Source organism: Physeter macrocephalus, chromosome 11 (genome assembly GCF_002837175.3).
Source record: "Physeter macrocephalus isolate SW-GA chromosome 11, ASM283717v5, whole genome shotgun sequence".
In the NCBI taxonomy this organism is placed as follows: domain Eukaryota; kingdom Metazoa; phylum Chordata; class Mammalia; order Artiodactyla; family Physeteridae; genus Physeter; species Physeter macrocephalus.
In genome coordinates, this window is record NC_041224.1 from 182,206,689 (window position 1) to 182,218,515 (window position 11,827).

At 60.9% G+C, this 11,827-nt stretch overlaps 1 protein-coding gene and 1 pseudogene across 5 annotated transcripts in view; both read left to right on the top strand.

Annotated features, from left to right (window-relative positions):
- PACS2 (phosphofurin acidic cluster sorting protein 2) overlaps positions 1-11,827 on the top strand; it is a 63,693-nt gene that overhangs the window by 13,935 nt on the left and 37,931 nt on the right. The window lies entirely within an intron of this gene.
- Positions 11,217-11,820, top strand: LOC102980181 (ribonuclease P protein subunit p14-like; annotated as a pseudogene).

The following is an 11,827-nucleotide window of genomic DNA, read 5'->3' on the forward strand; positions in this document are numbered from 1 at the left end:
GGGCCTCTCACTGTTGTGGCCTCTCCCGTTGCGGAGCACAGGCTCCGGACGCGCAGGCTCAGCGGCCGTGGCTCACGGGCCCAGCCGCTCCGCGGCACGTGGGATCTTCCCGGACCGGGGCACGAACCCGCGTCCCCTGCATCGGCGGGCAGACTCTCAATCGCTGTGCCTCCAGGGAAGCCCTGATTGAGTTTTCTTTATTACCCCCTCCAGGAAATCTGTTTTCAAGTTCCTTTATCGTGTGCTTGAAAAGTGAGAATTCCCAGCATTGATGGGAAACCAGCATACCTCCCTCCCTCGCAAGCCAGTGAGGACCTTACCGAGTGGGGCTCTGCACCCCTCTCCCGGCCCCCGGTCCCAGACGCCTCCTCACACGGGGGCCAGCCTCCACACGCCTTCCGCTCCACCCAGGCGCCCGCTCGGTCCTCGCACCCTGGCGACGGAGGGGCCGCTGGGGCTCTGTCCCCTGGCCTCTAGTGGTTTTGACGAGTTTGCGGTAAGCCTGCCAGTGGTTCCCCTGTGGGCGGCGTGTGTTTTCTGGTTGCTAGGAAGTGTTTTTCTTTGGATTTGGCATGTCTGGGTGTGTTTATTATCACATTTTTACTTCATCCTCCTTGGGACTCAGTGTCTGCCCAGCTCGTTTTGGAGGAAGTCTCATCTGGGGCCTGGTCGGATGTCCTACTTCCCCTCCTGTCTCCAGTCGCCCTTCCTGGCGAAAGCCGCGCCCGGCAGCGTCCAGTGCCAGCTCTGACCATGAGGGGCCACCCTCAGCTCTGTGGTTGGGCCACGCGGACAGCCCCCCAGGGCACACAGGAGCCCCTGAACAGAAGCCCCGGCTGTGCCGACCCTTTCCCGGCCGCGGTGAAGCCCGGTGGGCACTGCGCCCGGCCCTCAGATGATGGGGTTGCTCGGCCCCCAGGGCCTCCCGGGCTTCCCCGGGGAGGCATCTCTGCAGGGAGCCACGTGGCACAAACTGGAGGAGGTGCAGGTGGAGCTCTTGGTCCAGTGTCCAGGGCTCCTCTTGGGGGCTCCAGCCCCTGGGCGCGGGTGCTGAGAGCTCAGTCTCCTGCTGAACAGCAGCTCCTGTGACCCGCTGCCAAGGAGCGGGTCTTGATTCCTAAGTGAGAAGTTCAGTCCTAGACGCGCCCTGTCTGGGGCAGAGCAGAAACCCTCCGAGAAGGCTCAGGCCCCATCCCTACTGTCAGCTCAGGCGGGTAGCAGAGTGCCACAGGCGTGCAGCTTAAACAGCATTTAGTTCTCACAGTTCTGAGGGCTGGAAGTCCAAAGTCTCGGTGCCAGCAGGTCCGGTGTCTGGTGAGGGCTGCGTCCTGGTTCATAGATGGTGTCTCCCTGTGTCCTCACGGGGGGAAGGGGTGAGGGAGCTCCCTGGGGTCCCTTTTACAAGGGCACTAACCCCATTCATGAGGGCTCCACCCTCCTGACCTCATCACCTCCTAGAAGTCCCTCCTCCTGATAACATCACATTGGGGCTTAGGGCTTCAACATATGGATTTGGGGGAAACAATAGCCTGTAGCCCCCGCTGTGCCCCCAGTGTTTTCAGGGGCACGACGCACCCTGCCCCCCTCACAGACACTTCCAGGGTGCATGTAGCTGCTGCCCTCCGTGCCCTCCCCAGACCTGGTGCCTGTGGGCAGTGGGCCTGCAGTGGAGCATGCCCACAGCCTGGGACCCGGCGCTTGTCGGGTCCTTGTAGACCACCTGCTGTAAGACACCAGAGGCGCATGTCCCACCTCGCCCGCCCTGACTGCTCTGGCTCTCTCGACACCCTGTTGTCGAGAGAGCCCTGGAGCCACCGAACGCCCCCAGACGGCCACACTCCACAGCCGGCAGGGCGTGCTCTTTTCCTTCCGTGAGCCTGCCCACTGCGGGGCCACCAGAGGCTGCCCCGTCACGGTGTCCCACGGCGGCCCTGCTTGTCAGCGCATGCGGCCCAGGTGCTCTCCCGTCACCGTGGGCCCCGCTCCGCCAGCCCTCGTGGGCGCCTGTCCCTGGACTGTGCTGCCTGGACGGGGAGCCTGGGGGCTCGGGGTCCCCAGAGAGAAGCCTCTGGCTCCTTGCTGGTGTGGCCTGGGGATGCGCCTGGACAGGCCGGGCTGGGGTGAGGCCAGAGTAATCTCTCTGAGCCCTTGGGAAAGCTGAATGTTAAAGGAGCTGGGGAACGGGGCACCTCCTTCCAGGGCCACCCCCGAGTGTGCCCTCCCCCTCCCCCCCCCCCCCCCATGGGGAGTTGGGGGTGGGGCAGGGAGGGCCACCCCCGAGTGTGCCCTCCCCCTCCCCCCCCCCGCCCCATGGGAAGTTGGGAGTGGGGCAGGAGATGGGTAGATTTTGTCAAAGAAGCAGGAGGAAGGCCATCGCTTTCACTCCGTCCAGGCAGACCGCAGGGCTTGCGGCCAGCTGGGCCCTTGCTGTCCCGGCTGTGAGTCACCTGGACCGCAGCTTCCCCCCTGGAGCAAGGCTGAGTGGGGCCACTGCTTGGTCCCTGAAGTCCCCTGTGGTGCGGTCCAGCCGGCAGGCTGTGCAGGAGGGCATGCGGCCCAACCGAGGTGCTTGTGGCCCGCGGCCATCCTCTGCACCCGGCTTCCCTGTGCTGGCCGTGCCGCCCACCCAAATGAAGCCCCTTGCCGAGGAAGGGCCCTACCCGCAGGAAAGCGCTGGGCAGGGGCTCTTTCCCGCCAGGGGACCCCGTCTCCCTCGCGACCAGGACAGTGCGGGGCTCCCCTCCAGTGGCTAGTGAGGTGTTCCCGCGTGTCCGGGGCCTCTGGTCACTGAGGCGGGGGACAGAGGCCCAGCAGGCCCGAGGAAGGAGGTCCTGATGGCCAGGCCCGGGTCCTGGGATGGCTGACGGCTCCCATGTATAACAGCCTCGTGGCCGGCTGGCCGGAGCTCTCTGGGTCCCGGGCCCTGTGTTGAGGTTATGCGCGTGTCCCAGTGTTGTCTGCCCAGCCTCCTCGGGGCCCTCCCCGCGGTGGACACAGGGTGCTCTCTGCAGGCGCCTGGGCCCATGTGGCCTCTCCCGGGCACCCGTGCCTGGCCTGGCCCGCCCACCGGCTGGCTCGTCCAGCGTGTGGCCATGCTGGCCTCCGACTCAACACCCACCACTACCTCGGAGGAACTGGCTCTTCTGCCCCCTCCTCCCCTTGCCCTGGCCCCCGTCGCAGGTTAGTCTCTGCTGGGGCAGGAAGGTGGGCTCACAGTGACCCCTTCCAGGGGTCCCGGCCTTGGTGTTGGGGTGCCTGACTGTCCCTTGTTTCCTGCAGGGCCATCCCAGCCCCACACCGCTGGCAGGGAAGCTGAGAAGGCACCTCTGACCTTCTCTCCTGATTAACAGGAAGCAGCCATGTCCAGATAAGGCTCGATCACCAGAGAAAGCTGAGCTGGGCCAGTGAGAGCTGGCAGCCGCCTCAGGCTGCCGGAGGAAGGTGACCAGCGCTCGGGATGCGGGTGGAACTGGAGCCCTTGGCCGCCAGCAGGCTCTGCCCCTGAGAACCCTCCAGGCCTCCAGGTGCCCCAGCCTCGCCCTGCGGCCCTGCCGTGGCCAAGCTGCGTGGGCCTGGAGCCTGAGCCCCCAGGGTGCCGCGTGTGGGCCGGCCCGTCCCGGGGGGCAAGCTGGGCGCGGGGGCCGCGTGGCCACCTGCCGCCGGAGGGCCCCCGCTCCCACCGGGGTAGACGCAGGACTGTGCAGACCGGGTCAGCTCCTGGAGACAGAAGGCCCCTTAGCTCTCCCTCCCACAGAACACCCAGCGCATGTGGGGCCACAGAGGCAGCCCCGCACGTGGCCCCGGTTTAACCGCTGACGTCCTGGGTGCCGGGAGGAAAACGGGGGAGTCAGCGTCCTCCTCGGAGGGCCAGCCCGGCCCCGGGAAACCCGGCGGGCGCTCTCCTTGCGCTTCGCGGGCTGCGCGCTGTGCTGGGGTCTGGGCCCAGCCAGCCCCTCGTGGCCCGTGTGGTTGCCCTGCGCCCAAGCTGAGCGCTGCTGGCGGGACTGCAGTGGGGCGGCCGCTCTGGGCGGCGGTCTGCAGCCCCTCAAAAGTCCCGGCCACGTCTCCACACCGCCAGCACATCACTCTTGCAGAAGAGGAACAGGGGCTGGAGCCACGCCTGCACACGCGTGTTCACGGCGGCTGCCCAGAGGGCTGAGTGCTGTCCCGACACCTGGCAGGTGGGTGAACCCGGGACGTGGCGCCCCTCGGAGGAGCCACACGTGTGATCCCCTTGTACCGAACATCAGCCCGGGCAGGGCCGCCGGGAGGGACCCGCCGGGGCGGGGCCTCTGTGGGCTGATGAAGCTGTCCTGCGGTTAGAGGCGATGGTTGCTCAACATCGTGAGTGTGCTGAATGCCACTGGTGTGTACGCTTGAGCATGGTTAAAATGGTCGATTTTACGTTGTACGTGTTTTACTACAGCAGGGAAAAGTTTTAAGGAGGGGGCCAGGGACGGTTCTAGATCCGAGGAGACCAGCCAGGCAGGCGATAGCGCTCGGCCCGTGCCGCCGACAGCAGGGAGGACAGGGCGCCGTGGGCGACGGCCCCTCGCTTAGCGTCCTGATGCCCCAGCTTGCTCTCAGCCGGCTCGCCCCCAAATCCCAGGTGCCCATGGGGAGGGGCTCCCTGGTTGGTGGTGGTGGGGTGTTTGCTGAGTTCTCGCTGTAACTTTCTGTGGAGCTCGAACTTTTCCTCATAAAAGCCAGGGCGGCGGGCGGCGGGCGGCGGGCAGTGACCCGCAGGCCCTGGAAGGCTCTGGAGCCCGAGGGCGTGGTGGGTTATGGGTCTGCGCTCCTGTGAGTCGCCTCTTCGCGCCGTCGCCCACATTTCTGTGGGTTGATTGTCTTTTTGCTGCTCTTCTGTAGGCGCCTTTGTACTTGGGACATTAGTCCTTTGTCTGCCGTTGGCACCGCGGCTCTCTTCCCGCGTCCATTGTCCCGTCTCTGAGTTTGCTTGCGGTAACGTCCACGTTTCCGGTCTCAGGAAGAGTTAGTGTCTTGCGGGGCTGGGGGAGCCGCTGGGCTGGGCACACCTGGCCCCCTTCCTCCGAGGACTCGGGAGCACCGGGTGCCGTCCCAGGCGCCGGACCTGGTCCCATCCTCGCGGAGCTCGGCCCTGCGTAAGGGGGTGCGCGGTGAGCTGGGACAGACGCTTCCCACCGGAGCACCAGCGGCGCGGGGCGCGGCGGGGCGCGGCGAGGCGAGGCGGGGCACGGGCCTCCCTGATGTTGGGCGGCCGGGCCCCAAGTGCGGGGCCCTGTGCTGGGAGCGCGGGAGGTCTCTAGGGCCTTCCCGGAGGCTGGACAGAGCCGGTCCCTGGGCTCTTTCTGCAAGGCGCCTCCACACCGCTGGCGGCCACAGGACAGTGCAGGGTCCTCCCGGGGGGCTGGTCAGGTGGAGAGGAGGCTGAGGGGCTTCCAGGAGATGGTAGAGCCCAGGGCGGGGGGCCTGGGATCGGCCCCTGGGCAGTCAGGAGGGAACCGGCTGTGCTTTGGAAAGGACTGCACGTTGGGCTGGAACTCTTCATTTTAGAGTGAAAATGTCAAGAAGAGCAAAGGTGGCAAAGATGGTGGTTGGCATGCAGTCAGGCGCTCCTGCCTCCTTCTGAAGCCACAGCAAGACCAGGAACGGCCAGAGACCTGGGAGGAGGACCCAGAGGAGGAAGGCCGGCAGGAGGTCCAGGAGGACGCAGGAGCCCACGACCACCGGGTCGGGCCCACTGCAGGGAAAGCCAAGGACAGGCCCAGACCTCAGATACTCCAAAGGACGGAGGCACAGACACCAGGCCGGAGCCCGGAGCCCTCCTCGTCCCCGCTCTGGATGCGAGCAGACGCCATCATCCAGGTCCACCAGTCACGGTGAGCAGGAAGCATCGACGGCAGCACAGCCCTGCACCCGTGGAGCGGGGACGGCAGGCTCTGGGGAAAGAACGTTCCGGAACGCCCAGCTAGTCGGCAGACGCGGACGGGCTCGGCACAGGAGCCAAGTGCAAGCTGAGCAGCTGTCGCGGGGAGCAGAGCAGAAAGAGAGGTGGACAGAGATGGCAGAAGAGATGCTGTGGGAGCCCCAGGATCGCAGTGACAGGCGCAGCGTGTGGGGAGAGGGCTGTCTTGGCGCTACTTCAGGAAGGAGCCCCCCCCCCCACCGGTTCTCCTGCTGCCCTTGGCCCTGTGCTCTGTCCACTCTGTCCACGGGGCGGCCAAGAGGTGCCCTCCGCGGGCCATGCGGGAAGGTCGCTGCCCTGCCAGAGCACGCAGAGCCTCCCTCCGCGGCAGGCGGGCCCAGGCGGGGACAGTCCCCTCCTCGATGTCTTTGCTTCTGACTGGTCCTGTCGCCTCTGTCCCAAGGAGAGCGAGCGAGGCAGGGGTGAGGTCCCGCTGTGCGGCCCCCGCGCCCCTGGCGGGCTTGGAGCAGTTGGGTGAGACAGCCTTGCTCTCCCTTAGGGTCGGGGGGCCCTGTTGAGGAAGAGCCCCTCTTAGCAAAGGTTTTCGTTTGCTTGTTTTTGTTTTCTCTTCTTGGCCGCACCTTGTGGCATGTGGCATCTTAGTTCCCCGACCAGCAACGGAACCAGTGTCCCCTGCATTGGAAGAGTGGAGTCTTAACCGCTGGACCGCCAGCGAAGTCCTTTAGCCAAGGTTTTTAATCAGAAGTTAAAACCAAGCCTTGTGTGCTGTTGGTGGGAATGTAAAATGGTGCATCTTCTGTGTAAAACGGTGGATTGAACTGCCCCCAGACCCAGCAATCCCACGTCTCGGTGAGTATCCTGAAGGAATTGAAAGCAGGGTCTCCAGGAGATATTCCCCGCCCACCCCCTGTGTTCCTAGCAGCACAATCCACTTGAGCTGAGACAGGGGGCAGCAGCCCTAGGGCGCTGGCGAGGGCGTGGACAAGCAAATGCGCTCAGTCCCCATGGCGACGCTGCCCCAGCCTTGAAAACGAAGGCGCCCTGACACAGGCTGCATCGTGGGGGGCCGTGCTGATGACATGGGCCAGTCGCAGAAGGACAGATCGCGTGTGATCCACTCGTACGCGTGTGATCCACGCGCGTGAGGTCCCTAGAGCGCTCGGGCTTCATAGACAGGAGGTAGGATGGTGGGGCCGCGGGCTGGGGGACGGGAGGGGAGTGAGTGTTGAATGGGGACCGAGTTTTAGTTTTACAAAATGAAAAGAGTTACGGAACGTGGTGATGGTGGCACAACCGTGTGAATGTGCCTGATGCCCCTGGACTGGTTCCCTGAAGGTGGTCAATCTCATGTTGTGTACATTTTACTGCAATAGGAAAGGAGAGAGGTAGCATTGCCAGACTGTTCCCCCAGACATGGCTGTAGCAGTTACACTCTCCCAGGGTGGGGAAAAGTTAGAGCCGGACGCCTCGGGGCTCACCAGCGCTGACCCTCACGCCGCCGGGCTGGACTCCAGGCGGGGATCCAGGGAGGGGCTCGGGCCCACCCGCCGGGGTCCTGCTTAGGTGGGGAGCCGTCTCCAGACCCCAAGGCCTGCTGAGTCCCCCGGTGGGGACTGCCCTTCCCCTGCTCCTGGCCCACGTGGGGCCCCGGGGACTTTGTGGCGTTCCGCCCTCGGGGAGCCAGTCCCCGCCCGCCACCTGCCCGCTGCCTTCCCCTCCCGCAGCTGAATGAAGCTCGGGGAATTTGGTTTAAAGGAGGCACCGCCCTGCTCCTCTGGGACACCAGTGCCCCGGGGCAGCAGGGCGTGGGCTCGTCTCTGGTTTGCGTCCCACACGCGGGGACGTGGGGGTGGTCAGTCTCCCAAAGAGGAATCGGAGGCTTTGTGCTCTTTGCAGCCTTGTCTCCCCCCGCCCCACCGCCCCCCCCGCCCTGCCCCCACCACTTGGAACCCAGGCCCCGAAGCTGGGTGGGCTGAGGTCTTTTTTCTGGGGCTGGGCGCAGGTGCTGGCCAGGTTTCCTGGGGCAGCAGCGGGGAGCGGGGCCTTGGGGGACCCTCAGCTCCCTCCACTGTGGGGCGACTGGGGGGCGGGCTGGGCAGACTGGCCCCCCCCGGCCCCTGGGGGGCATTAATCGTGAGACCTTCCTGTCAGTGGGAATGCCCTGCGGGCCTGTGTATAAAAACACCTGCAAAACCAGCTTTCCGTGAACTTTCTGAAATGTCACTTGTTTCGTAACTCACAAAATCCAGGGGTGTTGGGATGCGGTGGCTCCTCCTCCCCCCACAGCGCGCCTTCCCTGACCTCGGTGTCCCAGCATAGCCTGCCCCCACAGCAGAGCCCGTGCCCCTGCGTGCTCGGGGAGTGCATGCTCCCTTGGGCCTGTTGAATGACGCCCCCCAGGGGAGGTCCCTGCTGCCCCTGCTCTCCCGTTCCCAGGGTGCTCTGCTCATCTTCCTGTCCCTGTCCCCCATGCCCGCCTTCTGCCCCAGGGCCTGTGTCCGTTCACCCCTGGCCCTGACCCCGTGCTCGATGTGACCCCTGCCCTCCAGGGCCCAGGCCCAGCACCCCGTGCTGCCAGGTCCCCCTAAGAGTCTGCCTCTTCAGGTCAGCCCCAGAGAGGACGTGGCCAACGCTCCCCCAGGGTGCCACCTCCCCGCTCCCTTCCTCTTCCCTCCCTCCTTGCCCCACCACCCTGCTGGCACCTCCCTTTTCCTCCAGACTCTGTCCAGCTCCTTGGCCTGCCGAGGACCAGCCCCGGGAGGCCTGCCCGCCTTGCAGGCAGGGGCGGGCATTGCGCTGCGGCCCAGGCGCCCATCGACCTGAGAGCACACGGAAGCCCCAGCCCCAGGTGTCTCGGCCCCACCTCCTGGGACCCACCTGGTGGCGGGAGGTGGCTCTGAGGGCGGCTGCCTTCAGCCAGATTGCAGCCCAGCTGGGTGTCTGGTTTCCCTGGGCTGTGGGCGGCGCCGCAGCTCTGCTGACCCTTACAGCTGACTTCCGCGGGCACGCCTCAGTCTCTGCTTTGCAAGTGCGCGGTTGTCCCCTGAGTCCCTCAGTCCTGTAGGCCCAGCTCTTCCCGCACAGCAAGAACCAAGGACCCTGAGGACTGAAGTGTGTGTCAGGGCCCCTCTCACACCCACTCGGGGGCATCCCCTTCCCAAGGGCAGCGGCGTCTTTCACACCCGTCTTTAAGGTGATGCCCCAATCATAGCGGCTCCTCCCCCCACCGAGGATGACCTGTGGCTGGACATCCTAGTGAGATGCTGCAGGAAGGGGCGGGCATACTGTCCGTCGACACTCAGACAGAGCGAGACCAGCTGCTTTGAAGAGGCCACCAAACACGGAAAGACAGAGTAGAAACAGTTCTCTGCTGTGTGTGCGTGCTCCAAGGAAGGGGAAGTCCCCAGGTGGGACTCATCTGGATGAAGAGGGACCCGGGCCAGGGCGGAGCCAGGGAGGTGCCTGGGGGGCCTCAGAAGCACGTCGGTGGGGGGCTTGTGAAACCGGGGCACTAGGTGGGGGGCTTGGGACCACCCTCCCTGGGGTTAGGGAACCCCGGAGTGGCAGGGAGGCTGCCCCTGTGAGGAGGATAGTGGACCGCCATGTGCTGTCAAAAACCCACGTTGGTGTTGAGCGCGGGTGTCGATTCTGAACACTGAGATGCCTCTTTAAGTGCAAGTGTTAGAGAAAGAGAGACTGAGCCTTCAATCACAGGATCATCCAACTCAAGTTATGTAAAGAACAGGGCAAATCTTAGAAAAAAATAGAGGAATGGTGGTAACAGAGCAAGCTTAATGAAATAAGAAAACATTATGAAATATTAACAAAAGCCAGAAGTCAACTGCTTGGAAAGACTAATAACGTAGCAAACTTTGGCAAAAGCGATCAAAAGAGAAAGCACACACAAACAATTTTGGAACGAAGTGACAAAGTCGAAGAACACTAAACAACGTCAATAAATATGAAAAATAAGTATGATGCTTTTCTAGAAAAAATATGAATTACTTAGTAATTGACTTAGTAAAATAGAAAATGTGTAGAGACCAGTTACATCAAAACCTCCTCTCTTCCCCAAAGAGCACCAGATGGTTTTATTTGTGAATTTTACCAAATGTTCAAGAAATAAACCCCGTCTCGTATGACGTGTTCCAGAGATTGAAAAGGTGTTTAAAAAGAGGCAAAGCTGTCAATTTTATGAGGGCAGTAGAGTCATCAAAACTCCTAGAGGCAGCACAAGGGTAGGGTTGACCTCATGGACATAGATGTGAAAATCCTAAAGAAAATGTTGCCCCGTCCCCGCAAAGAATCCCTACAAGGTATAAAATTGCAAAAGCATTTCATGAAATAGGAATTATCTCAAGAGTGTGTGGGTGATTTACTTAACATTAGACTATTTATTATTTTTATCACATTCAGAGTGAAAGGAAAAATCATATGATCTATCCAGAAAAAGCATTTGATGAAATTTAAGAGACATTCTTAGGGATATAGAAATAAACAGGAACTTTAACCTGTTATAGGGCACCTACTAAAAATCTACAGATCTGCACTATCCAATGTATTAGCCTACATTTGGCTATTGATTAATCCATTAAAATGTATAATTCACTTCTGCAGTAGCACCGGCCATATTTCAACTGCTGGCTACTGGTTACCACATTAGAGAGTGCAGCTATAGAACATTTCCATCACTGCAGAAAGGTTACTGGACTTCGCTGCTGTACACACATCATTCTTAAATGCTAGAAATATTACCTCTAAAACCAAGAAGAAAGGTAGCTGCTATTATCCTTGAGGCACTGGGCAATGCAACAAGACGTGAAGCTAGGAATGGGTTGAAAGAAACACAACTACCATTTGCAGATGGCATTGTTGTTCAAATGGACAATACAAGAGAGCATACAAGCTGTTAGAACCAGTAACAGTTCTGGAAAGTTGACTGATACAAGATCAGCACACAGAATCAATAGTGTTGAAACACCTGCAGTGTTTCAATTTGAAAATAAGAAAAACAGTGTTATTCAGAAAAGCAGCTAGGAGCTTATCTAGGAATCAACTGGCCAAAGGGCATTAATGACTTTCGCCAGAGAAACGGCTAAGCACTTACCCAAGGACATAACATACCTGAGTAAGGAGGTGCTGAGGCTCCGTGACAACCTAAACATGTCCCTTCTCCCTAAATGCAATTCAATTTTGTAAAATTCCACGAAGAGGAGCGGTCAGAGGTACCTACTGCTCCGGCCGCGGACGCCAAGGGCTGAAGGCGAGGCTGGGCCGCGAACCTCCCCGGCCCTCTCTGCAACACAGTCTCAGTCGCAGAGGGCGGCTGAGAGGACCGAACGGGTCACGTGTGCAGAGTGCATGCGCCCGGCCCCCAGGTGTGATCAGCATTGGAAAAGATGCCAGCCCCAGCTGCCGCATATGAAAGAATCGTTTACAAGAATCCCTCAGCACCACTGCATGAAAGTCCACCTAGAATTTCAAGATCATGGCATTGGACTGAATGCTGCACAGTTCAAACAGCTGCTTATTTCAGCCTTGAAGGACCTGTTTGGAGAGGTTGATGCTGCTTTACTCTTGGACATTCTAACCTACGAAGAGAAGACCTTGTCAGCCATCTTGAGAATATGCAACAGTGGTCTTGTCAAATTGTGGAGCTCTTTGACCCTGTTAGGATCCTCTCAAGGCAAGAAATGTGCTTTCAGAGTGACTCAGGTTTCTCCATTTCTCCCTGCGTTATCTGGTAACAGTAGAGAACTAGTATTGAATTGAACAGTCTTCAATTTCAGAAGTATTCCCCCCTCTCAGAAGTACCTTTTGGTGCCAGCATAATGTTTGAAGACTGAAGCAGCCTAAAAGCTCCTGCTGGTGGAATTTGAGACCTCTGAAGATGCTCCCAGTAATTTCCAGCCATCGCCT